This window comes from Cyanistes caeruleus, chromosome 5 (genome assembly GCF_971803275.1).
Source record: "Cyanistes caeruleus chromosome 5, bCyaCae1.hap1.1, whole genome shotgun sequence".
Taxonomy (NCBI): domain Eukaryota; kingdom Metazoa; phylum Chordata; class Aves; order Passeriformes; family Paridae; genus Cyanistes; species Cyanistes caeruleus.
Genome location: NC_141705.1, coordinates 58,740,025 through 58,766,266, shown reverse-complemented (window position 1 = coordinate 58,766,266; position 26,242 = coordinate 58,740,025).

Here is a 26,242-nt window from a genome sequence, read left to right as displayed (position 1 = left end):
TTATAGTTTTTGTATCTTAGCCATTATGCTAATGGTGTTGTTCAGTAGTATGTGAGATTGCATTCATTATCACTGGTGAATTAAACCTTTATTAAAGAAAAATTCCCCTGGGCCTCATTCTGAAGTTAAGTAATTATTCATTTGGTTTTATCCTGGCAATTAGCTTATATACTGTAGCACTCACAATTGGGTTTCTATACCAGACCAGATGAGATTAACCCACCACGGTAAATAAATGCATAACAGTGCCCAACATGTTACTTTAAGTGCACTATTACATAGGAAAAAAAACCCCCAAAAAACTCAGAAAACCCCAGCCCCAGAAAGATTCATTGTTCAGTAGAAGAGCTCTCGAGCTCCCAGCAGACTGTAGAGGCAGAAGGAGATTGTGCTGGACAGTTGGGGCTCTGTGGAGCAACAGTAATAACGAGTTTATGGAGCCCTCCAACAGAGCAGTTAATTCTTTCTTCAATTGCAATGACTTCCTTGGTCAATATGCTTCATATCTGAGATATGCACTGTGCTCAGCCACACTCACAGTGTAAATCAGGCTTTTGGAGAGCCTCCAGGCACACATAAATTTCCTGGGTGATGTAGCCCGGCTCTCAGTCATGAGAGGGGAGAAAATGTCAAGGAAAACCTTATTTGCCCTCCTCTACATACTCGTAGTTTGTGAAAGCCTCATAAACACTGCTGGATTCAGCAATAGTTCCTTGAAGAAGAATGAAGGTTTATGCCTGTTTTTCTACTGGAACATGGAGGAGTGGGAAAATCAGGGATTTACCAAGTCACACAAGAAATCATCAGTAGAAGCAGATTCTGACTGTGGTTTCCCTGTGGCCTAATCAGATGTTTAACTGTGTTAACATGTTTTGTTTTTTTTCTCATATCCCTTTTTAGCACACATTAAGTTTACAAATCTCCCACAAAATGTGACAAATGCATTTGAAGTCTCTTTTCACCGATGCCATTCATCTTATGCTTCTCTACGGAGAGAGGGAACTATTGTCCTGCCTTTAATTACAGCTACAGTTTTCAGAAGTATTTTTAAATGGAAACAACTTAAAGCCATTAAAAGAATCAATCAAGCATTCTTGATTCCATACCAGACTTCAGTGACACCTCATATATAATCATTGCAGAAGGTGAAACCTAACGTGCTACCACAGCCAAAACATTAATCAACTACCAGAGAGTTTTGCCTCAAGAAGTAATTTAGGATTTGACCTTGAATTTGGGTAGGTAGTATGTATGGAATGCAGGCATTACCTCCACTGTATTGTGAACCCAGCAAATTTTCACAGATAGGAAAAAATTAGTATACATTGATTTTTGATAAGCATCATTTAATCTCTTGTATATTCTGGCAATATCTACCATATACCCACAGGATCTAGGAACAACCTTAAACATCTCCACTTTCAATTCCAAATGCAAGCTGCATGTCATTAACCTTGCCTCAATATCAAACATGTGAAGCACAGCAGAAATAAAATAAATAAATGAAAAATAATTTTGAAAGCTGCCACATAATTTTCCCATTGGGAAAAAAATACTGAGAGAAAGAAAAGGGGAAACAAAATGCTTGTCCTGTCCTCTAATGCATGTCATGAAAGTATTTGACTTCAGATTCTCAAAGGTTATCTACCTCACCTGCACTGCTATCAGTGGAAATTGCATACCTAAATATATTTGAGTTTCTGGGCTTCAGTTCCATACAGCTGAAAGTAGAATGAAAGTCTGAATAGAATTCAAGGCCTTTAGTAAATCTTATTAAATTATATGTGGACTTATAGATCACATAACCCAGCACAATTTGCTAACAGTGGGTGTTATCCCACCTCATGGGATACTAAAGAGGTTACTTGATTAACATCCATAAGGTGCTTTAAAATAATAATAAAGGGATCTATAAGTGACAAATAGTACTGTACTGTACTGTATCTCATCACTCCAGTCGGTCTGAGTTGTGTTCTGCAAGCCTCCCCCACAAAAGTTGTTCTCTTGTGCTTTGCAGCCCTCTGCATCCATCAGTGGCAGTGTGGTACAATGCTCAGGGATGGCCCAGTTCCTCACTTTGCTACTAAACGCTCTGTGGAGTAGCAATTACATCACTATGGAGAGAAAGCTTTCATCAATAAAAAGAAAATTGCAGATATGACCTGTTGTTCAGTTCAATAGTGTTAACTGCTGTTCAGGAGTAAAGGGAGGAGTAAGCGGGTTTCAGCTGAGAAATCATTCTGTCACATTGCATTAGGAAGGTTTCCACGTTTAGTCATGTGTCAGGTATTTTGCAGCAAAGCTTTGCTGCTGACCAGAAAGATCTATTTTTATTCCCTCAACAGCAGAGGAAATCAGGAAATCAGTTTTATTCCTCCTGCATTATTGGAAATCATGCGTTCATGGTGATGAAAATCATGAAGCCCAAATTCTTTTCTCATTGATGTGTGTTCAGGTGAAATGCTGCTGTTGGGGAGCCAATAGACAATGCATGTCCATCAGGACATCCATTGCAGCTGTGCAAGAAAGAACATGGTATCCTCCAGATCTAAATTACTCACAGTATGACAGACCTTTCAATCAAGGTGGAAAACAAAAAACAGGAAGAGAACTAAATCACTAGAATTTTCCACTACTCTGACTATTTTCTGTTGAATTAAAGACCCTTCAAGAATGAGAGACCTTCACCTAAGTTCTTGACAAGAAAAAGTGTCACAAGTGACACTCACCTACCCTTTAGTGGGACACCAGGCCAGCTGAGGAAGGCACTGAGCTGTTAGGGAGAACCTACCAATACTCTGGTTCTGTTTCCAGGCATTTTTGCCTTCGTTAGCTACTGTATGAGCTTCTACTATATCAGATTAAGTTTTACAAGCTTATTTAGTTAGAAAGGCTGATTATTTTTCTCTTTTGCATAGGGGAAAAAGTGCTCCTGTTTATTCTTTTGAAACTCACTTTCTTATTGAAATGCTGAATTTCCGTTATCATAACTGTACTCAGTGTAAACAGGAAACATTTGCACTTTAAATCAGGCTATCATATAAAAAGTAGAAGGTATTTCAGTTGGAGATTTTTGGAGATGATACCAGGAAATTGTGACAGGAATGAGAAGGGTTTGGTTTGAGCAGTTTATTGCTTCTGGTAGACCCCCCAACAGTGAAACTTGTGCAAAATATTTGAAATCATTATTATAACTGAAGAACTGAAAAAAAAACATATCCAGTTGGAGAGAAAAGAAATTCTAAAGATGTTCAAAAGTTGATGATTTCATTTGTTAGTGAGCAGCATATTTCTCTTAGAGGGCTTTGTGTGCTTAAGTGTCCAAATATAGCATCCTTGCATTAGAGTGATGTCTAATGAAGTTGGAAAATGGTGCAGCTCCAGATTGTTCTCTGTTCTGCATCACTGTCTTCCCTGGTGATTGTAACAACATATACAATCATAGCAACAGTCTTTAATTTTAAATTAGCAGAAAAAATTCTTGCCAAAAGGAGATAATGTTGATTTTCTGTTGGGCTCCAAGTCCTTGAAGTGGCAAACTGTGAAATCATTATTAAAGAAGTTGATTAGGAAAACAGGCCTTGCTTTACAGGGACAGGTCCACAATGCTGTTGCCTTAATGAAATCTGATCATGTTGAGGAAAACTCATAGATTTTCCAGAAAGAAGGTACTAAAAATATATTTATTAATGGCCTTTTAAAAATATTAACTTCATATTTTATGTGCCATTACCTCATTCACATCTCAATCACAGTGACTCTCTTAACTGTTCAGAAAATAAATGTTAGCCCATTAGTTATTTTTACAATTCCTTATACTTCCTAGGTAGGGAATTCCTAAAATTTCAAATTCAGGAGTCCTTTCATCTGTAATATATAGCAGTTTTTAAAAGAAAAATCAGTATAACTATCCATTTCCAGAGTATTCCAGAATTTATCTCTTACAGAAAATGTCAGGACTCCAAGTTCATTTGGGTTTTAGCACCCTTTCAGGAAGATGGTCCTTATCCATAGTAATCTTGAAACTTTTTGTTGGCCAGATTAAATCAGGGTTCTTTTATCTGCAGGATACCAAATCTACTATGAACATGTAGGGCACAAAGGATAATAGTCAAATATTCCTTTGAAATTTCCTTTGTAGATAGAGTAAAAGTCAGAATAGACTCAGATTCTACTCTTGAGAGATGTTGGCTTGGCTGGTCACCATTATTAGATGCTTTATAGAAAACTTGCAAGTCTGTTTCACCTTGATTTGGCTCTGTCTCTTATGTTTCTAGGTAAACATCCACACCTTTACTCCCACTGCAAATGGGAAGATAGTAAAGTTTTAGTAAGTTACCAACTTTAATTTTTATTAAATCTGAAAGGTGCTTCAGATTTCTGCTGACATCTTATCTGTAAGTAGAGCTCACAACATGCTGTGCATATGAGCAGATGGGTGTGTTTGTATTCCTGGCTGGTACCTGTTCTTTTCCAGATTCCCCTAAAAGGAACTGGGCAGAAATGCTCCCATTCTTACATCTTACTGAAGCACATTTGAATTCCATTGTAACAATGACCAAATGAAGCCTTTCCATATTGATGCTGGGAATGGATTTCCTAAAGAAACATTTAGATAAACAAACTAAGAGATAAAAATAGTTTAAAATCTACCTAAGCTTTTCCTTACCTTCTCCACAGTCAGGTGAAATGAGAGCTCAGAAAGTTCAGAACCAGGAACACAAAACCTGCAAATGACTTTACTACAGTGCAAGTGTTAAGCCATGTTGAAATATTTGTAAAAAGTTTTTGTTACATATTTTTGTTGTATCAGGAGCTTGCAGGGTCAAAAATAGAATTTTCAGCAGGTTGGAATACCAAGGTGTATTTTTAAAATCCCTTTGACATATTAGAGTTTTTATTGCACACAGCATGGTAATGGCTTGCTGCCAGTCAGACGCATTCTGCTTGCTTTATTTACACATTGAGGTCAATGAAATTCCAAAGTAGGATTACTCATTTGTGCCTAACAAATTTAGATTTGCTGGTGAAATGACCTCTGGTTGTCAGCAGGATTGTCTTAAACCAAAGATCCTGAGTCTGTGCTACATGTTACAGGGGCTACAAGTACAACGGTGATGAAAACATCTTTGGTAGAACTTCAGACACTTCAGTTTGCTTAAAGAGCAAGGCTTATTATGAAAAAATGATATTATAACAGCAGTATTTCTTGCAGCATGTAATATTGTTGCTGAGATTTTAATGTCCTTCCTTCAATTTCTTGAACCCTGACTCATGGTTATGAGTGGTCAAGCATCTTGCTTCAGCTGATTGTGGCTCCAAGCGGCAAGCTCAGAGAGACTTTGGATCCTTTCATGATTCTTGTCAGTCTTTTCTACCTTTGTTCCAACATTAATCAATATACAATAGGAAACACAAATTCTAGATCACTTTTCTAATCCCCAGTATTGGGTTTGGTAGTTCCCTAACACTTGTGTTAGATGTTAGGAACCCAAGAGAACCCAGTATATTTTTTTTCTGCTCACCATAAAGATTTTCTTTTCACTGTTTCCCCATGGAAGGTAAACTGCTTTTCTTTCAGAGCTGGGTTGATATGAAATGTGTATTAGCCTGAAAAAGAGAAATTACTTAATGTAATTCTGTAGCTACAGTCTTTGTCATACTCAGAGGCTTGCTATTTACCCATCCAATTGTATAACCAATTGTTCCCATAATCCTCCGTGTTTAAGAATAATGTTTCCATGGCAATCTTAGATTCCGTAAATGCTTATCATTCTCTAAATGGATAGCCTTAAATAAATAAGTCATCAGTTTTCTAGTAGCCAGAATACTCTTTCTTGACTTAAAAAGCTGAAATATACCTCTCTTGTAAAAATAGACCAGTTTGTTCAGCCATAATAAGTTCACAATCTGCAGAATCATGACCTTACTGATAGTGTTAACAAAAGCTTGCTCCTTAATTATCTGCCTTGCATTCAGCTGCTGTTTCCCTCCTAAACTCAATTATAATTCTAATAGCAGCTGTGCTGCCATTGTTTGTTGCAATTCATTTTAAGGAACTTTGATTGGATGTCATTGGTCTTTTTGACTAAATGTGCAAGGTTCAAAGTATCCACTGCCACTAATAGCCCTCATCTCATCTCAAGATTATACTAATTATTTACATAATTACATATTATACATTATAGAGCTATTATGTATTATTTCTAAATGATAGTTCTCCATCAAAGATGTTGAACAAAAGAATATATATATAGTTTTATTGTCCTTACACATATTTCAGTGTTGACGGAGATACGCTTATGGTAACTCTCTGTTTCTGTGTTAGCCAACAATTAAAGTATCCTTCCACTGCACTGCAAATTTATTAGAGCATTCAGGAGTCTCCACTGCTTTCAATTTTGACTCCTCATTTATTATTTCTTCTGCACTTCTATGCCAGTGCAATTGATGTGATAAGCAATTACTTTTAGAGGAACAAAAATGTCCTCATATGTCCTTCAAGTTTTGAGGTCTTATTATATGATAAATCTTAGTTTGATGCAATAATTGCAACAGCTAGGGGAAATAAGACTTCATAATTACCACTTATGTAATTGTAAAAAGCCAGCACATCTGTAGTGTAATATAAGAGTTTACATGATGGTCTATTTCAGCTCATTTATACAAGAGGAGACAAAAATAAATTAAGAAACTGCTGGAGGTCTTGGATTTTGGATTGGATTCCATGTGCAGAGCTAGATCTATTGACTTGATATCACTGCGATAAATACAACTTTATTTCAGGATAACTCATATATGTCAGGGAAAATAAAGTAGTAAAAAAATGAAGTTGGTTATTTTAAGAAAAGGCTATCTGTTCAACTATAGTACAGAATTTACTTGGTGTTTATAGATGAATTGAAGTGCGTTGAAATGACAGTTTTCTTCTGAGGGCTGTGGAATCGTGAAGCTGGGTTTGAGCACACACACCAGAAAAGTAAGACCCTGAATTCTGCCTTCTTATCTTGGAAATTATGATCAAAGTCACCTACATGTATGTGGGGCAGCAATGGCTTGCTGCCTGTTAAAAACTCCAAAGTGCATTAAATCCTGAGGGAACTTTCGTTAGTATGTTCTTTCTAATATTTGAAATGCCACAAAAACCCCTCCAACAAAATGTCTGCAAAGCATTAAAAGAACCCTGTTGGAGTTGCAAAGGCAAGTGATCTGTATTTTGCACATCAGCTGCACTACAAATGCAAATTGGCCTCTATGTATACGCCTAGAGTAATGGTCTTCAGTTGCACAATTGTGTAGCTGTGAGAAATTGCTGCCCCATCCAGTCCAAGAGATTTAGAGTTTGAAGTGAAAGAGATTGCAGCCAGGTCTCCTCCATTTTGCTGCAGAAGCTGGAAGGTATGCAGCGAATGATGATGAGAATTGCAGGGAGAGAATGGTTACTCAGTTAGAGTACTCAAAAATTGCCCACAGCAGCTCCGCAGAGTTTCTTTTTGCTGAGAGTTCATTTATGTAAAAGTGTTTGCAGAGGTATTCAGTATTTTTGGATGCCTGACTTGGGATCATGTTGACTGATATGCAGAAATGCTGAGGATTCAGAGCTACAACTGATATTTAGATTTCTGCTGCAGCTTGAAGCTTGTGTTTCAGGCATACAAAATATTACTAGAATTCCAAACACACTGAAGATGAGATCCGAGATGTCAGAGAGCTGAGACCCACAATACATTGATGCCCTCATCCTTAACCTTTTTTTGGTCAGATTTTAAAATGTACTTATTTGCATGGCTAGTGATGGGCATAGATAGTCTCATGGAAGAAATTACAAAAGCACCCTTGTGCTGTAAGTGAAGTGTTTTAACACTTTTGGGAAAACTATTAGGCTCCTTCATGCATTTTTGAGTACTTATTTAACTGTGAAAAATCTGATCCTCAGTGCCTTAACTCCTAAGCTGTAGAATGGCAGTAATAAAACCTATTCTTCCCAGAGGCTGTCACAAAGGTAAATTTTTTAATGTCTCTGAATGTCTCTTACTCTTCATGATGAGTCCCATGAAGAAGTAGGAAATTGCTAATTCTGTCTTCTGCTCAGAGCATGAGTACTGTATGGTAATATTCTGAATAACTGCCCATGAGGTGAACACCATCAGTTGGGTGCAGTGAAGGAGACAGGACTGTGAAATTAAGGACTGTATCATAATGCACATGCAAAAGGAGTTGTGATGCTTGAGCAGTGCCTGACTTGGAACCTGAGTATCGAAAAGAGAACACAGCTCTGCATGTAGGATTCTACAAAGTTTTGGTTGACAGTTGTTTGGGAAAATACATACATCTAACTTACAGCTCTGCCACCTGTTATTAATAGAGTTTTTTCTAAACCAGAGGGAATACAAGCTTTATTGCTCCCCAGGCTCTCATATGTCTATATTAGGGGAGTGATTAATACCCTTTTTCTTTTTTCAGAGTTGGCTACCAAATACTTACAATTGAAATCTTCTGGAAAACAAATATGAATCTCGTTAATGAGACAAGTCTGCCATGTTGATGAAAATAAATGTAAAGTTTATTCTACCAGAGTTTCAGGAGTGCAATCCATTTAGAGGAGTATTGTATATCTGTTCCAACTATCTTATTGTATGAAATATGAAAATGTATTTGAGTTGCACATTGCTTTGCACATGTAATCCAAACTTTAATCATGGCTCAAGATTTAAAGATTAACTTTTGTAAGGAAAAAAAAAAATCTACCTTTTTAATGTGAAATGTGCATTCCCTGCCTTTCCTCTCTTAACTATATTCTTGCTGTCTCTTCATAGATGGAGTTCTGGCCTGAAGTTGGAAAATTCTGTGGAATTCGTTGGATTTCTCTTTCAATGCTGTAAAGAATTTTTAGTTAGTTTTTTTTTTGTGTTTTTTTTTTTTTTTTTTAGGGAGTCCTTCATCTTCTGAATGTATTTGTAAATTCTAATATGTGGGATTCAGAGGAATTTTAATGTTATTTCTCCTGCTTCTCTGCTCAGTGGATGAGGAAGGGCTAGTAGTTCTCCTGTGCTGCTCCATTTTGAAACAAAATCTTTGAAAGGTCCTGGTTTTGCCCCATAGATAAACATTTAAAAGTAATTTAAAATTAGCTGAAGAATCTGTTTGGTTCTAAGATTACTTACATTTTGACTTGAAAAACTGAGGCAAAGAAACAGAGGAGGGCAAAATAAAATCCCAGGGTAGACCTTTAATAAGTATCACTTTTGAGTTTTCAGCCTAATCTGCATTTGTTTTTCTCGCATGTTTTTCAAATTAGCTTGGATAACTTTTACATTCCTATTTACATTTCTTTTTAATATATTTTTCTGATTCAATATTTTTTCTTCTATTTGCAAATTAAATGTAAAGTGGTATGTGGTGTGAGGTGCCAGATGTGGGTTGCTTTCCTGCCTCTGAAGCAAGTAGCACATAGAATAATTGCAAGTATTGGGGAAAGAGGGCAGTATTTTGGAATCAGAGTTCAGAAAAATATTCAGAAGAAAACATGAGCTTTCTAATAGAAAGAGTATAACATTAAAAAAAAAAAATCTAGAATAAGAATAATTATAAAATTTTAAAAAGAAAGCAATAATGGATACTTTTTTTTTCCAGTACAAGACTGTGTAGTTTTCAAAACAGACACAGCACTAATGATAAGCCAATAAAGCATGCATTCTTGTGTTTTTTTTACTACTGGTCTTTCTGATCAGTTCTAATCATTCTAGCTGACTATTTTTTATTATATCAAATATTTTATTTATTATCATAATTATTAAGTGTACATATCTCTGCACTACTTCAGATATTCTCATTGAATACAGGATAGCTAACAGAAGGAAAGCCTTCAAAAACAGTTACAGTAATTAAAATATTTCTGAATAGCAGTAAGAAGTAATGTGAATAAAACATTCTGTGGTGACTTTTATAGTCAGGTGATATAGATCTGATTCCAGTAGTAGAAAACATTTATATTTTATAGAATTAGAGTAAATGCTCTAGTTCTTGCAAAGAGAACACTCACTCACTGCTTGTGGAGTGGGGTGAAAGATGTTGAGTTAGCAGCAGCATAATTCTCCCAGGTTAAATTTGTGCTTTTTAATGTCCTTAATAGGTTTCTGTCTTCTTTCTGGTTTATGTTATTGCACATGACTGGAATTATCTGCCTCACTTGCTTTGAAGAAGAAGAAATTTTTTTTCCTTCCATCAGTCTGAAAAAGGTAGTCCCCATAGGAGCTTTTCCACCATATATGTGATCCTGGCATGAGTTAGGACCACAGTCCCCAGTCCAGACTGAGTACCTACATACAGAACTTCAATGTGGCAAATACAGGAATACATGCTATGCCAGAAAGTGGGCCATCAGTACTGAAGAAGAAAAACTAAAATAGTTTGTATGATAGATGATAAAATTCCATGTATGTTCACCTAAAGAAGGGAATTTAAAAATTAAAGGAGTTTAACATTTGGCTTTTAAAATATATGTGTGTGTGTGTGTGTGTGTGTGTGTGTGTGTGTGTGTGTTTTCTGGAACTTTGTGATGTATTCTGGAAGAGACAAACTTGTTATTTATCCATGTACTTTATGACTAAATTGAACAAGCAAGAATTTTTGTGTGTGTTTCCCGATAAATCCGTCTGTTCTAAGTACTTCTGTGTTTTCTGATTTCTAGTTCCCATGTCCTGTGGGATGAAAGAATCTATTTTTATTGTTGGACTTTCAACAGGACAAGCTTTTTACAACTGTTAAGGATAAGACCTAACTAAAATATGACAAATCAAGGTCTCACAATCGGTTCTTAAACTGGTTTTTTGTTACTGTTGAAGACCTAATCCATACATGGGAATATGCCATATTCCACATTCCACATCTGAGTGTGATGGATCTACAGTCCATCTTCTATGATATATTGTGAAACTTTTTGTGTACTCAGCATGCAATTTAACCTGGACAAATGCAAGTGCTTTTAATGAAAATATTTGAAGGGTATAAAGGGACATTGACAAAATATATATAGGTTTCCTGTGCAAGTGGTGGGGAGAAATGAAGAATTAGACTGGAAAATTGTTGCTCCTGAAATTCAGTAGAAGTGAATATTGTACTTGCTGCTACTTGTGAAAGTGTCTAAGACTGTTGAGAGATACCAATAGCACAGAAAAGGAGACCCATGTTCAATAATATTTACATCATAGACGTTTTGTCTTTGCCAATTCTTATTTCTGTTGTTTATTTCCATGTTTCAACGTGCCTTTGTAGCAGGTTGCAAACTGACTGCTTTGCTAACTGAAATGGCAATTCAAATTTGAAATCTCTCTTCTGTAACTCCTCTAGTAGGTTGTCTGGCTTTTGTTTTTCTCTTCAAAATAGGTAATATGGTTTGTAGTTTTCCAGCTCCGGGAACTTGGCTTTTCTCCACTGGTTCTGAAAAATAATAGCCAGTGACTCCAACACTATTTCTGCAAGTTCCATTAGCACTCTGGGATGTATTCCATGTGATCTCTTTGAATTTTCTTTTGTTGCGGTAAACATTTTATACATTAAAAATCAGTTATTGCATTACTTAATAAAGTCTGGGTTAATCTTTTCTGATGGACTATTTAGGAAGAAAGCTTGGAATATTTGTTAGTTTCTAGATGGCAGAGCGAGCTGGGTTTGCAAAGGACAATTGAAATGCAGGGAGAGAAATGTAAAATATCTCAACACCAGCTCATCAGAACCAGAACCACCTTCATCAGTTCACCAGAATTCATGAAGGGTACTTCAGGGGATGTTGCACACATATGAATTGCCTTTATTATTAATAACTATTAACCATTACTCTGAATGAAAACTGTAACAGTGACAAAAAAAATTTAAATTTATTTTTATCAAAATTAAAGTGCTTCTTGTTTATAAATCTGACCCTCCCCTACTACATCTCTTTGATTAGTTCTGCATCTTCATCTTGAAGTCAAGTTTCAGTGAACTTTGTTGTCCTTCCTCCTTGTCATGTGTTATGTACATTTAATTATGATATTGGAGATCAATGATCCTTACATTCATTTGCCTAGACTATATCACTCGATGACAAGGTTTTGAAATGCTTTTTTAGCAGTTTTGCCCTTCAGCTGTAAATTGTGATTCTGTATTTCTTCATTAATGATCTTGGAGTGCTTACATAACTACTTAAGAGAAAATATTAAATGTAAGATGGTTCCATTAATTTAAGAGCAGGGACATTCTATTTAGACTCCCTTTCCATGCTCAAGGAGTAAAGCATTTTTCATTTTGATAAATGATTTGCCTTGTTATAACTTTTTTAACTAATGGCTAAAGAAAAAAAACCCTGTTAAATAAAAATGATATGACAAAAAAGTGTGACATTCACTTTATTTTATCCAGAAATGAATGTAACGCAAAGTGGTTTTATTGAACTGTAACACCAAAACATTGGAAGCTCAGCATTGAATTGGCCTTGAAATTTATTTCTTGAGTAATATAGATCCATTTCCCTCCAGATGGAGGTTCAGATGTACCCAGTTAAAGATGTACCAGCAGCAGCGCATTGCCATAAGGAACTGGGTTCATTCTCCTTTTCCAAAGGGTGCTTCAGGTGTTTGAGCATTGGTATGACTGTCTTGGCTCTGCATTGCAGTTGGATGTTAATCAGATGGGAAAACTGCCTCCCTTCTCACCTCTGACATGCTTCTAGAGAGGTTATTCTAGTTGCTGCTGCAAAAAAGGTCATATCCAGAAATCTGCATTGCCTGAACTTTTCCTGTGGTCAGGAGCAAGGCTATTGTTTCCAGGGAAGTGAGCTCTCCATATGTGAGAGCCACAGTTCCTTGGTCTTGTGAGGTCTCAGACATCCCAAGTGCAGGAGTGCACGTGTCAGGCATGCTTACAGGGACAGTCTCCTTTCATGGACTCCTTTTATTTGTCCCATTTTCAGAAATAAGTCACGATCAGCAGCCATTGAAGATCGGTGTAGAGTGCCATGATAAGACCTCCTTACTAGAAACTTTATTACCGTCTCATGTTTTTTGATCTTCTTTTTCATTTTTTTTCCATATGTCTCTGTTAAAAAATACTTAATTTAACCAAATAATGCAATGGTCTGGCTTTTGTGTTACAGTTGGTGATCAACAAGCAGTAAGTATCAAGACTGAGATTTTCAAAGGGTCTGGAGAATGATTACACTTTCATCTCCCATTAAATTCTGGATGCCACTGAAAAGTTTAGTCATGCTTATCACTGGACTTTACTCAGAAAAGACTGAATTGTAATATTTAGTGAGTGCATATTGAACTAGCTGAAGTATTAGAACAGTAATCAGTTAAATCTCTCCGTTCTGGACACTTTTGTACTGTTTTTAAATCACGTCCAACAGCACCACAACTTATAACCCTGCATACATCTCAACCTTTTAACTTGCTGCAGCTCCCAGTCCCACCTAATGCGTTTCACTTTTGCAACAAAAGTAAATCTATCTGTACAGGTTATTACTGTGAATGTCAATTGCATTTATATGTATATCAGAGGATAGATGTTGGTCATTATACATTTTTTCCCCTATTCTTCAGCTTCAACTGTGCTAAAAGAACATCAAAAAGCATCAAGCATTTGAAATGGCTTTCACATTATTTTCTTTTCTTGCTGAAAAACTGAAGAACCTAATTAAAGTGCTGTTACTGTGGGAGCACCCTCTCATGGATAGAAAAAGATGGATCCAAGTATATTTAGGATAATTTTCAACCCGTCAAAGAAGGATATTCATGCAATGAAGAGCATTGAGAAGTTGTCTTCACATCATCTACTGGAACCTCTGTATGTGGTATATACATCTCCACAAGCAAATTTGCCATCACCACCCTTGCTGCTGAAGAACTGTCGTGTACTTTCCAAAACTGAGTTAGTTTACCTATTGGCTTTCCATAGGATGAGATAAAATGCTTAGTTTTAAGTAGCTTCCAAGACTAGCCCTACTAAATCAGCAACTGAGAATCACACTTACGTGTGTGCTAATATTAAGCAGGGCGTGTCCTGTTGTCATCTCTCTGAAGGTTCAGATTCAGTGGCAGAGGAGTTTTTATGGCATTTTTCTGTCAGGATCATATGCAAAGTGACTCCACATTTACATCTGGATGTGCAGAAAGAATCCACAGTATGTGCTGAAGAGAGGAGGTGGAAAAGGTAGAGGAGAGAAAGAATGCCCCTCCAGACTGAACTACTGCAAAGTCCAAGCTGATACACTTACCCTGTGTCAGGGCATGATTCCACTGAGAAGTGGATGACGAATGCAGTCAGGGAGCAAGAGGGAGGGAGGGAAAAAATAAAAGGAAAATAATTTAAAAGCCCCCACAAAACTATGAAGTGTGTAGCAGGCTTTAGTCCTTAGACTCAGAATATTTTTCCTTGCAAGAAGTTAGGGGTCAGATAAAATCTGTTTGGGAAATGGACTGTGATTTACTCTCCTTATACCCTTCCCCTTTGTCATTTAATAGCAACTAAATGCTATGTTAGAAACCCAAGACGAAAATCTTTGTTGGTTACTCCCACATCTTCATGGGATTTTCCTGACATTCATTTGGGCTCTAACCTTATTTCTAGGATGGTGGCCCAAAACCATCACTCTCTATAGGTTGCCTAAAAAGGTGGAATTTTAGGACACTGAAACAGAAACACCTATCTCTATAAGCATGTTTTTTTTTTTGTTAAATGTTATATAAGTCAGAATATTGGTTGAAAGAAGTAATAAATGGCAGGGAGAGTGGGAGCCACGCTTTTCCAGACATTTACTGTTCTTGTGCTGCATTCAGATGAAAAGAAACATGGATTGAAATTAGGAGAGTTATGCTCATCTTTGATATGTTAACAAGATAGACTCTTTCTCCCATCACTTTTTACAAGTGTCCTTATGACAGCTGCTGTGCTGAAGAAATTATTATTCAAAAATAACTTTCTATCTCGCTTGAAATTTAAGTTGTCAGATATGTTTTAAACATATTTAAAAATAAGTTTAAAAAATTGAGTTAATTTTTTTGACTATTTTTACATAGGTAATAATTCATGATTCTAACAACTGTAAACCTCTGATTAGAAATGAAATGTCAAAGGATTTTTTTACCTGCAGACATAAAAGATACTTCTAAAGCAAACATGCAAAAGCTTTTCCCTTTTTTCGACGTACCATTAACTTAAAAGTCTTTAAGTTAAGGACCATAGGGTCTTTAACTATGCTTGAACTGGTGCTATGGCATGCTGAATTACACTTTCTTTGGGGTAGATCCTTGTCTGCTGGAAATACTCATAAATTCATTGACTTTAATGCAACCAGGCTATTATGTTACACTTGTAACATAACGGGTGCCATTTGTGTGAGATTATTGAAGTCTGCCAAGACTACAAGTATTTAACTGCTCACCTCATGCTGGTCAGTATTCTAGATACTGACTTTTCATTTTAAATGCTTATTTGGATCTTTGGTAGCATATTGGCCTGACAGATTTTGATTGGAACATAGACAAAATTAGCAGAGGAGACAAGAACATATCTCCAAGTGGGATTATGATGCATGTACAAAGATCTGCCTCTGGAGGCTGCCGAGCTTTTTTCCTCAGTGACCAGACTCTTGCATCTTCCCGAGTTACAGCAGATATTAAGCTGGTTGACAAGAGAGATGCAGTGGTTGCCTTGAAAAGAGATCAGTCTATTGAAGGAGGACTTTCTTTAGCTCAGTCTCCCTATCCAATAAGCATTTTAGTTCTGAATAGGCCTGGAAATTTATTTTGTGTTCCACCACTAATACTCATAAACAACACAAGATTCATACGTCCCTTTTTTGCTTACTGTGCCTGTTTTTGTGGATTCTGAGATGCCTTGAGCTTTTCAGTGGGTAACCCTGAAATAGTGAACATCCCCTTACAAACTCGTCTGTATGTAGAGTTTTGAATATTTGGTACAGATCTAAACCAAGGCAAATAATCCTTCAGCTGTGATTGTATTTAATTCACAAGCAGAAGTTCCCATAGACAAATATTGACACCATATATGTAAATTATGGATTTTTTCTAATCTAAGAATTGTACATGTGTTTAAATGTGCTTTTAATTGGAATTAAGCTTTTAAGCTTTTTGAAATACAATTGTTTTTTCATATCATTGATCTTCAATGCATGTTTTCATAACACTTCTGCACTTGTATCAACTATTATAGCTCCTACATTATCAGTAAGTACTGTGCTAACATCTCTTTTAAGGATGAGTAATCTTCAGTGCATTTTTTAACTGGAAAATGAAAGATAAGTTCATTTCCCCTTGGCAAAAATGACTGTATGGAAATGCATCTTACCACTTAATATGCCAGCTCTTGTGTTCAGATTGCTTTACTGATTAGAGGGCCAGGAGGACATCAAGGTTTAATTCACATTAAATTTTGTCACTGTGATAAATTTTGCAAGCATTTCAACTTCCCATATATGCCAGTTTCAATATTTGAAAATGGGGCAGTATTTCAAATCCAGTTTTCTGAAATGCCTTTGGGTGAAAGAAGAAGGCATGGTTTCCTTATTTAAATAATGGTGTGGGTGATTGATAAATACATTTTTTTTGCCAGGTGAGCAATTTGAAGCAAATACTAAGCAGTATAACACCATCAATAATGACATAGAGTCGATTGTTCTTCACAGATCTGTGGTACAATATTTTGTCTTGATAGTTAAAGGAGTAACACTTTTTTTTTTATCAATTAAAGATTTTTTTCTTTATGGAACCAGACCATGCAGGGCTTGGAGTTTGGTTTGCTTTGTTGTTTTTTTTACCATACAAAAAGACTTTTTTTCCAATGTTTTACTGCAACAAGGAAGCAATGTCACAAAAAAAAGTTATGTCATTTTGCTTGCTGGAAATATATCTTGAAATTATCAATATTGATAGTACAACAATGGGCTAAGTGTGGTTAGTTCAAATGGAGAAGTAAGGTTGTAAAAGATTTTTGAAGAGACACCTTTCATTGAGAAACTGATTTAGAAAGCCACTGTTTAGTACCAGAGCCTCTCTGTCTCAGGGGTGTTTGGAGTCTCTCCAGGGATGGTTTCCTGGTGATGCCCAGGACAGACACCATTACATCAACCATTCCTTTGGCTGCTGGGCTAATCTGACTAAGAAGGTCCTGAAAGTCCTGTGTCCTACCAGTTACAGGAATTGTGATGCTGTTTGGGCTTCTATGTGAGAAGAAGCTTTGTAAACAGGGGATTTAAAATTCCATGGGGAAAGAAGGAAGAAGAGAGGAAGCAATGTAAGGCTGAAGCACTGACACTTCAAGAGGTCGAGTGATTGTTCTACTACCTGAGAAACAGAGGATATGACAGGTGTTTAAAAGTCTGTATGTAGTGCATATTAGTTCTTTCTTTTAGCTTTGATGTGATTTTGCCAGTTTAATTTATATGGTATAGCTTCAAAAATAATAAAAAAAAAGATATTGTAGAGCTATCATGGCAAGTGTTTCATATGGTGTCAGTTTGGGATAAAGGAATAAAAAGTTCTAATAATATCTTTCAAGCATTAATCTCTACAAGATGTCCTGAAGACCAGAATTAGAGCAATATGTGGTCTTTGCCATCTTTGACTGTTGTGACTCAAAGACACTTTTGATCATTCAAAAAGAAAATTCAACACTTAAAAAGCACAAAAAAACCCCAGTAGAATTTCCACAACAATCCGGTCCCCCATTTATATCCCAACAGGGTCAATTGTCAATGCATTTGACATAAGAAAAAATAGACTGTTCTCACGATTGTTTGTGTGTGCAGCTCTCTGCACCCCATGCTGTAAACACACCCCACGGTGTCAGATCCATGCTGTGACCAACAATATGTGCCCAGTGGGCCAGGCCAGCAAGATCTACTGTGTGTTTATGTTTTTTCCTTTGCATTTCTTGTAAAGCTGCTTCTTCCCTGGTCTTAGCCTGGCAGTAAAACTTTCTGTAGTGTGGAGGATTGTAAAGCTGTCCTTAAAAAGCATACTGGAATGCAGCCTTTGGACCCACAAATGGAAGCTCAAGCTCTCCACTGCAAAGCCTTTGTTTTCTGAATGATTTCAGGGTATGCAGCAGGACAAAAAATCTGCACATCAACAGAAATACTTGTAGAAGGTGCAGATAATGTAAGGCATCTCAGTGCCTCACTTCAGGTGACAACTGTGGCTCTTTTACTGTGGCATTTCACATCAGAGCACTCCTTAGTTTCCTGAGCTGTGTTGGATATCAAAAGATTCTGAAGTGAAATTCAACCTAAAAGTTCTGTAGAAATATTGGAAATGACAGCTTGGCTGCTCGGAAAGGAAGATTTACTTTAATATTTTTTTTCCCACACAAAGTGGACAGAAGTGTCTGAAATTTCTTTAGAAGAAGGCTAAAGGGAAATGTCACATCTCTCCTTGTCCTATTTTCATATGATTCTGGGAATGTGGCACTCAGGTTGGTAAGGAACTAATGATAAAATATACCCATTAATTTGAGTAAAGTCAACACCTGTCTAATTCAGTGTGTAAGAGGTTCCTAGAGTGGCAGCATTTTTCTAAAATTTCATCCATCACCTTGCAAAACCAGAGTTTGAAATCAGGGCTGTGTGCTTTTTGTGACTACTCAGTTAAACCTCACCCTGAATTCTGTTCCTATTTCCTGGTTTGATTAACAAAGCCCACTGAAACACAGCTAATGGAACATGAAGACCTTGTGTTGACTTTCAAATAGGATTTTCTCTGCTCAGGCCTATTTGCCTGGAATTTTACTCAAAAGACGTAGAGGCATGACAAGGTGTAATTACAGAAAAGTGCCACTGAATATTAAAATTATTTCAGGTATGTATTCACAGTGAATACACTGTGATATACATATAAATATAATATATTTATAAATATAAATAAAAATACATAGAAATACAAGCCTCAACCATGTTGAAGTGTTCTAGGATTATCTAGAATTCTAGAAGTATAGATTTAGGATAATTTCTAAACTGTTCTACATCTTCTAGACTTAACAAGTGCTTCTTAGATGTAAAGCATGATACATTGCAACTTGTGAGGACTGGTATTTGTGTAGCAATTAGATTTATTTTTTGATAACAAACACAGTAGAATGTATCTGCTAAGAACAAACTTCCCAAAGCACTTTCAATATTTATGTACATCCAATTTATATAAGTATATAATAAATAAATATTGCACATAGGTAATTATTATTTATTTTATTACATCAAATTATTTAAGGAAAGTGCAGCTGCCCATTTTAAAAATATTTTTATTTTTGACTGACGTAGTTAACACCTTTTTTTCAGCATCCTTTGAGTGAAAGATGTCAGCAGTCTTCAGTGATGTTTAAGAATTTCTTTCAATGTATTTGAAACACAAATTTCAAACCCTTCAAAATAAAAGAGAAAAATTTTAATCAAGCTGTCACTTTTTAAAAGTTCTACTTAACTGAAGTGTCATTATTTCCCTGTAAACTAAGACCAATCTTAAAAATATCAAAGCTAGCAGCCAATATTATTTGTATGTCCTTTTCTTAACCACCGTTTATTACTGGATTATGATTTGCTTATAATGAAGCAAAATATAAGCCTTCCTAAGTAATGATAATCAAAAAGAAAAAAAAAAGAAAAAAGAAATTAAAAAAGATATTATAATTATATGATTAAATGAAGTTACCAGTGGTCCAAGGACATGAATCCTAATTGAAATACTGAGTCAACTTTGTTAGAGAGTTTATGGAACCAAAGTATCTTAAAGGTCTGCAAAGATGTTACAAGGATACCATCCAGGAATTTAGTATGAATCTTGCTGGAATTCTGCCCCTGCATTTAAGATTTAAGGTTCTGAGAAACATTGTTGATGAGTTAATGGCGGAATAAGAAATATTTTTTCTCCTCTGCAAAGGCTCTGGAAGTAATTTACAACCCAACAGCTACATGGAGAAATCTGTGCCATGAAAGAAAGGAGTGAAAATAATTTTTGCTTGCACATTAACCAGAATGATGGAAAGTTAGTTTAATCTAAGAAGCTCTGCTTTTGCTTCTCCCAAACAGAAAAGATAATGAAGCTGTCTCTTTTATTAACTATGGTAATTAATTATGGTACTGGTCAGTTCAATGAATAGTAGAAATACTAGCAAAATATGAGGAGTTTGTTATAGTTCTTGCCTACTATTGGAGAGCTCCCTTGAACAAAGGTTTCATAATTCATATAGAATAATAAAATGCATGTAGTTCTTTATGTAGAACTAGTAGACTAATAACACCATATTATCCTTTATTTGGTAGACTAAAACATCAAATATGAATGGAAAATTCAAAATTCATCTTTTGTGGTTACTGGCATAGATTTGCAAGCAATAAATCAACTGATTTGCTAATATTTTTCTCAGATCAGGGTAGGTAGAGAAAGAAAATTCTGAGAAAAAGGCATTCAAGTTGGACTCCAGTGGTTGCAACAAAGCCTTGACTTCAGAGGACCATAATTGTCTCAAGGAAATTACTGCACTGCATTATATCTATAGCAAACATACAAAGACATGCAATTTTAATGACTTAAAAGCTTTGAAATTCCACAGCAAGAAGGCCTGTATTTCAGCTGTATTTTAAAGTACTGCTGGGAATGGGTTACAAGTGTAACCCTGAAACCAGATCCATTAGAAACCAAAATTGCAATATTACAGTTGAATAACATGATACTCAGAATGATGAAGCTGTACGAAAAACAGTGCTTTGAGATGTTCAAAATGGTTTTTAACATCACATTTACCACCTACCCTTCTGAGATAGATATCTGGAGATAGCTTAGCATCTTCCTGATAATTTTAAGAAAGCAAGATTAAGAAAACAAGGCTACTGTGCATGGGGAGGTGAGGAGGGTGGTGGGGAGAAACTTAATTGCACTAGATAGACAATTTTTCTTCTAAAAAACACTTATTCAATTAACCAAACACAAATATATGCAACGTATGCAATCAAGAAATTTGGTACTGTCAAATCTGAGTCAAATCAATTCATGCTAGCAGTCCTTAGAATGTGGAATTCATTGGCAAGGTTGGTTTCTAAAACCCTAAAAGTGTATTTATTCTATGAAACTACAAATTCTATCTTGGCTCTTGAAGCATATTTGCTCTTAATTTTGCCACACATCTATTTATATTATTTTTCCCTGTTCTAACTAGTTAATGTGCTAATTTTCACAAATATGTTTATGTTGTTTTTCGTAACACTTAAAAATTAAATCATTTTAAAATATGCAACATATTCGTCTGCTTTTGGAATCAGTGTAGAATACGTGCTTTGTAAACCTTCTAAAAAGCTTGCTTGAGTTTGCTTTGGGTACCACAGGCAAAACATTGCTTACATCCTTTTCTTTTGCTGCCAATGGAATTCTTTAATATAAAAAAATCAGTCTGCTGAATATCTTCTATTACCCAGGCATTTCTAGTATTTATAGCTGCTCTCAGGATTTCAATCACAAAGAGAAATGCTGAAACTGTTGCTTAGCAAACGCCTTCCTTTATCAGCAGTGAAGACATTTCAAGACATCTAATTCAAATTAAGAAATTTGAACCAATTATTTTGGTGAACAGACTGTTTGAGATCCTGATGACATCTCAATAACTAGAGAGTATGACACATTATCCAAAGACACATTAGAAGCTGCATACATGCAGTTATTTTCATTGCTGCATACCATAAAACCAGGCCTGTGGATTAATAGACTCAAAAATCAATAAAACATTGGCCACATTAAAACACGGCGTTAAGCACCAATGAGAAGACAGTTTCTAGTCAAAGTACTGGGAAAAAAAGGAACCTGTTTGTGTCAGGGCATTTCTCTTCCCTCAGAGTAACTGTTGCTGGCCTAATTCCTCGATCTGGTTTGCTCTCCTGAATAATCTTCAGCAGGTGCCATATTTAACAAAAATGCCCCAGTCCTGAGTAGCACACTGGAGTTAATAATGGAGTGGCAAAGTTTTAATGTTCCTTTATCTGTTTTCACTTGGTTAACCTGAAAATAATGTCTGCCTGCCCTACTGGCAGCTCCAAAGACTACAGTGAACAGGTGGGGTGTTTTCTTTCCAGGAAATGTCAGTTTGATGTCTGGAAGCAGATGTAGTTTTCCCCGACTCAGTGCGTGTCTATCTTCTAACTTAATAGGAGCTCTAAATAGCTGACAGGTGATAATACATCTAGTCAGCTCTAACCATATTCTGACTACACTGCCAGCTAGTAAAGGGGAAACTTTCTTTTCTGCAAAAAAAAGTGATCACCTTTTAGAGCAAGAGAGCATGCTTAAAAAGCTTTCTGATTAGAAAATCAATTCAGATTGACAGAGCAATAGATCTATGTAAGTGATCGATCTGCATGCATAGAAACTTTATCTTGATACATTGGTGAAATGATGTTAAAAATTGTTTTCAGGGAAGAAGGGATTATTTAAATCTCCATTCTAGGCACCTATAAGTAAAAGAGGATACAGAAGTGTATATCTAATCTAACCTCTGATGTCAACTCTAGGGCAAAGAATCTAAGCCTAAATTCATAAGAAGTATTTTTCTTTCAGAAACCCACTATTGAGCATTCTGGGTGGCTCCAGTGTGGTTCCATTAGTGCAGTTCTCACAGGCTGAAAGCTTTTTCTCCAGTACTCTTTTGGTGACTTCTGCAGTCAGACTAGTTATTCCAGGCTTGCATTACTCAGTTTTTCTGAGAGAAGCAAAGGAGCAGAGAAAAATTAAAGGAGTTCTGGTATTAGTTTTTTCCACTCTCTCTCTCTCAATACTTCTATTTCCCTTCAACCTGTCCTGGTCTGAGCAAGGACCATCTGCTCCTCTCACCTTCCAGTTCTTCACAGAAGTTGGTCCAGAATGTAGAAAGCAATATTTTTTCCCATAATAATTTATTCTCTGAGAGCTTCACCACTGATGATACTCAGCTAATTTCCTGTTCCTGGTGGTTAACTTCTATTTCCTGTTCTTGGTGGTTCTTGGTGTGTGTCGTTACAAATTGTGTCCCCTAAAGTAAATATTTCATGTCATGCTGAGATGGCATCTAACTCCAGGTTATGGTAAATTTCTGGTTAGAATCACACTACTCACAGATTGTTTTTGTCATCAGAAATTCAAAATTAATTTGACTGTATGGAAGGGAAATCATTTGCCAAACCTAATTTTTAGGAGAACAGTGATTTTGAGCTGTATAAAGTGAAATTCTGAATAACTCACCAGGTGGATGGTCCTGTCTTTTGTTATTGTATAGTAAAGGAATTCAGATTATGAGTACAGATAATAGACTGACTGACAGACTGACTGACCAACCCACTGACCAACTTTATTTGCTAAACCTGAGATTAATGGAACAAAAATATCTGGCGATTTAAAACCTCCTGAAAAACAAGATTTAAAATAGAAAGGATGACACAACTCTAACAATAGCATTGTGAATGGTGACATTGTCATTCTGAATGGAGATCTGCTTCAGACAAATTGAATAACAATGCTCTTTTTCTTCATTAAGGCCATTAAAATCTGTAAGGCTATGGAACCTGGATAGACATAAAGGTTTTAAAAAGCAATGAGGAAAGACTAATGCTCATTGCTTGAATACTTCTGCTTGAAAAGCCCAGTTAGGTAAAAGTTTGTGCTAATTTGTGCTCTCTGAAAAATCTAGGCAGAAAAATCTCATTTTTGCATTGGTTAAAAAAAAAAACCCAAAAAAACAAACCGCAACTTTTTTTCTTAGTATCACCACATTAATATTAAAAATTCTTTTAGAAGTGTGAAATATTTTTTTTCTATTGCAATGGGAGATAAATCTTATTTTTTGCATAGCACCAATACAGAAATTCACCAGGAATCTTTTGCTGTGCCTCACTGTGCTGTTTCAATGGGGTGTCTCTTGCAGTTTTCTATTGTTTTTTGGAAGTGCTAATATTAGCATGAGCTGTGATAAGAATTATTTAAGAACCTAATTGCATGCTCTCTATTTGGCATTTGAATTTTGCATCTTTGGAATTCATCTTTTCAGAGCGCTTCATTTAGTTTCTATTAATACCCTGTAATTTAATAATTGTAGTGGGAGGCTAGGGAGAATATGGAACAAGGAAAGATTTGCATATTTCTTTGATACAGTAGTTTGTGATAGGCTCTGACCTTTTTCTTTTTTAGACTGATCTTAAAAAGCAGTTTTGCTAAGGCTGGTGTGAATACCATGGAGCATGGAGAGACCAGATAGGGAGACTTTATCCTTTATTCCAGTCACTTGTCATTATGACTCAGGAAAGGCTGAATCAATCCATCAGAGCTCTGCAAAACAGTATTAAGCTATGTAATTCTTGATTAAATCTTGCTTGCAATGTAGATATCAGCCTGAAGAAATGATCTTCTAAACTAAATCTTACCATGAAAACAGAAAAAAATATTGCTTTTTTTTCTGTTGCCCTTAGACTATGTTGAAAAGCACATCTGAAAAAAAAAATATGGCTGTGACTTCATGTTTGAGTTTTTGCCTGTTAAAACATATTACTACAGGCCTCTGTTTTTTGCTCTCATAACCCGAATTAGAAAATAGCATGCAAGAAAGAAATCTTCTGGAAAGATTGGCTAATGGCTGTGTAAACAGCAAATGCTTGCCACATATGGGCATTAGGAGATTTTATTGCAAAGACTCAGTGACTACTGTGAACAGGGTAGAGCTCAGATCTTTTGGGAGAGGCTTGGAAGTTGCTTGGCAAAGGCCTTTCCAGACCTTGGGACTCAGGGCCTATGCAAAAAAAGGACTACAGCAGCTAAAAGGCAAGGGCTGTGCTGCTTGGACCTTCTGCAAGGCTGTGGGGTGATGTGAGTGATGGAACACAGAACTGTGAGGCCAGACCTTGAATCCTGTCTTCACTTTGGGCTCCTCACAATGAGAAGGACATTGAGGTCCTGAAGAATGTCCAGAGAAAAGCAATGAAGCTGGGGAAGAATCTGAAGCACATGAAGAGAGATGAAGAGCAGCTGAGGGAGTTGGGGGTGTTTATCTTGGAGAAAAAGAGGCTCAAAAGTGACCTTATCAGTCCCTAAAACTGCCTGAAAGGAGGCTGTAACCAGGTGAGGGTCAGGCTCTTCTCCCAGGTAATAAGTGACAGGACAAGATGAAACGGCATCAAGTTGCATCAGGGGAGATTTGCATTGGATATTAGGAAAAATTTCTTCACTGACAGGGTTGAACAGTATTGGACCAGGATGACTTGGGAAGCAGTGGAGTTGCCAGCTCTGGAAGCATTAAAAAAACATGTAGATGTGGCACTTGGGGACACAGTGTAGTGGTGGACTCGGCAGTGATGAGTTAATGGACGGACTTCCATTAACACAGAATCATTTTAGATTGAAAAAGACTTCTAAGATCACCATCTATGACAGTCAACAAAGCGAGGCTTAAGCAGGGTCACCTCAAGCATTTGCAATTTAGCAAGGGAATGCCTTGAAGCATCATTATGGGGAACCCTTTCCTGACCTGTTCTGGGAAACCCACATACAGTTTCTCTACTGTGAGGGTGTCTGAGTCCTGTCACAGCCTTCCCTGAGAGGTTTTGGAGCCTGCACCTTCAAAGATATCCAAAAGTCACGGTCCTGGACAACCTGCTGAAGGTGTCTGTGACTGTAATGAAGCTTCAACAAGATGAGCTGCAGAGACTCTTTCCAGCCTCAGCCACTCCATGATTCTGTGAGCTGACGAGAACATTGGAAAAGGCTACTAAATATTTTGATGGTCCTGAAAGAAGTGGGCTCCCTGCTGCACCTTTGGCCAGGCTGGACTAAAAGTTTCAGGAGCCTTCCTTAATAATGATGAGGGAAATATCAGTTTCTAGTCTCAGTCTACTTTTTTAGCTTTGGAGAACATGGCCAGATACAGCAAATATTGTTGTGGACTAAAGAGGGTAAAAATACTCGCACCCATGGAAGCAGGGATCTGAATAACTACCCAGTTTGCATTTCCAGTGACTGTTTCCTTTCCTCAAATAACATTACCTTCTGTGTTTCTTGTTAATAGGGAAGGATCCTAAATTTCTCTACAGATTTTGCACGGAAATTATTTTAACTACCCTCTTTAAAGGGCTAAATACAGATCATAATTGTAATGGTATTTGAGGTCAGCTCAAATAAACAAGTGCATCTAGAGGAGAGATTTCACAAAGAACCTTAGTCTTACATATTTTTGTCTGGTTTCATTA